The 2,203-nt window shown below is 35.7% G+C and overlaps 1 pseudogene; it reads left to right on the top strand.

Annotated features, from left to right (window-relative positions):
* The first annotated feature begins 932 nt into the window (after positions 1-932).
* Positions 933-1,587, top strand: LOC105807383 (annotated as a pseudogene).
* The last annotated feature ends 616 nt before the right edge of the window (positions 1,588-2,203 follow it).

Genomic DNA, 2,203 nt, shown 5'->3' with positions numbered 1-2,203 from the left:
TCAGTCAGAAGTTCTGCAGACTGGGACTTGAGACTAATGTGGGAAAGAGAGAGCCTTCTTGTGGGACTTAGCTTTCAAACTGTGGGATCTGGCACTATCTCTAGGTAGTGTCAGAACTGACTTGGAGGAGACCCAGCTGGTGTCTTCTGCAGAATGAATTGCTTGCTTGCTGGTGGGGAGAAATTCCCCCAACATTTGGTCACAGAAGTCTTCTCTGTTGACGATTGCTGTGGTGTGAGAGCAGAGGAAAAACATAGTAGTTATTAAAGAAATTTAAAGATGTACGAAGGAAAGATAAAGAGTTATTTAGTAGAAATGTGTGATTATTCTGTATGTTAATAAATTAGCACTTTGAATACACTAAGCCATCATTACTGTTCCATAGCATATTTGCAAGGTAAGGAACATGTTGACAGCACTACTTACATGCTCTGAACACACAAGAGTCTCCTCTGGAAGGGACCATAGTGAACACATTTAAAGCCTTTTGTTAAATAGGCTTTTGAAGATTCCATCACTGCTTAGGTACATCAACAAATTTTGCTTTAAGAAATTCTTTTTCTTGTAATTAGTCAACTAGAATAAGATATTTAAACATGAAAAGCATGAACAAAAACATATTCTTGAGGGATTTCAGTTCTGTATTAAGACTTTAAAAAATTTTGTCTCTATATTTTGGTATGATTTAAACACACAGACACACACACACACACACACACACACACACACACACACATGAATCATGCATTCTGGACTATGTGTCTTGAAAACCATATCCTAACTAGGCATTACCAACCAATTTTAATGCCTATGTTGAAAGAGTTTAGGATAGATTTAAGAACAGACAACACAGTTTGTTTGTCCTAGACTGTTGAGAAAAGGATTCAGAGACTTAACTCCTTAGTTTTACATTCATGCCAAGTAAAATCCAAATGTTTCCCACAGTGCTCTATAAGAATATATATGTGGAAGGTGTGCAGGGCTAGAGACTCTGCAGACCCATGACCTGGAGCAGCTCGGGGGCAGTGAATAGCTCTTCAAGTCTACGATAAAAAATAGCCCCCAATAAAACCCCGTTGCAAAAAGTGGGAAAGAAGCAGGATAAAAAGAGTAAAAACATCAAAGAGGCAGAGCCTGAAGAATCTGTGGTAGAAAAATAGTGGGCCGACTTGTAATGAATGGGCTGGTGGAGGGATTTGCAGATGATGACAATACTTGGGAACCTGAAGAAAATTTAGCTTGTCCAGAGTTAATTGAAGACTTTCTTAATTCTCAACAAGCTGGTAAAGAAAAAGATAGTACAAACAGAAAATCTTTATCTGACCATGAATTGGATGATGACAAATCAAAGAAAAAAAAGAGACTGCTGACAAACCAAGAGGGTTTGCCAGAGGTCTTGATCCTGAAAGGATAATTGGTGCCACAGACAGCAGTAGAGAATTGATGTTTCTCTTGGAATGGGAAGATTTAGATGAGCCAGCCTTGGTGCTGGCAGAAGAGGCAAATACGAAGTGTCCTCAAACTGTAATTGCTTTTTATGAAGACAGACTAACTTGGCATTCTTGTCCAGAAGATGAAACACAATAATTATTCACATATTTACATTGCTTCTTATACATGTTTATACACACACACACACACACACACATAAAATCTTCATCTTGGTTTTTGATTTACTAATATGAAGAAATAACTATATTCTAATGAAAAGCAAGTCTGATATGTGCATTTTGAAAGCAGTATGGGGAGACTTGTTGGAGGATTTTTTTTTTTTGCATCAATAGCACTGATTACTTTGAACGAATAAATAAAAGCTTTCTGTATTTGTCTCCTTTATAAGAAAAGAACATTTGATATCATGCTATATTCATAGTCATTACTCAATTAGAACTTGTGTTTAACTCATATGCCTAAAGAACATTCTGGGTTTTCTATGTTTTTGTGTGTGTGTATAAATAAAGCATAAATAAATAGTTTTCTTTTTTTGTTGCTTTTAAACCTTCACCAGAACAAAAACCATAGGTAAGCCCATGTTTCTGAGATGCCGTCCTTTTGAGCAACTTAAGAAATTAGTTACTTCAAGTTAAATTAAAAATATTTTTGAAGTTACACCATTTCAAATTAAATAGATGATTCTGTAATTAATTAGACAATTTAAATTGTATAATTTAAAAGCAGGTATATCAGAATCTCCACATGTACC

The sequence above is a fragment of the Propithecus coquereli genome, unplaced genomic scaffold, assembly GCF_000956105.1.
Source record: "Propithecus coquereli isolate 6110/MARCELLA unplaced genomic scaffold, Pcoq_1.0 Scaffold157, whole genome shotgun sequence".
Taxonomy (NCBI): Eukaryota; Metazoa; Chordata; class Mammalia; order Primates; family Indriidae; genus Propithecus; species Propithecus coquereli.
This window is presented reverse-complemented; position numbering and strand designations above follow the sequence as displayed.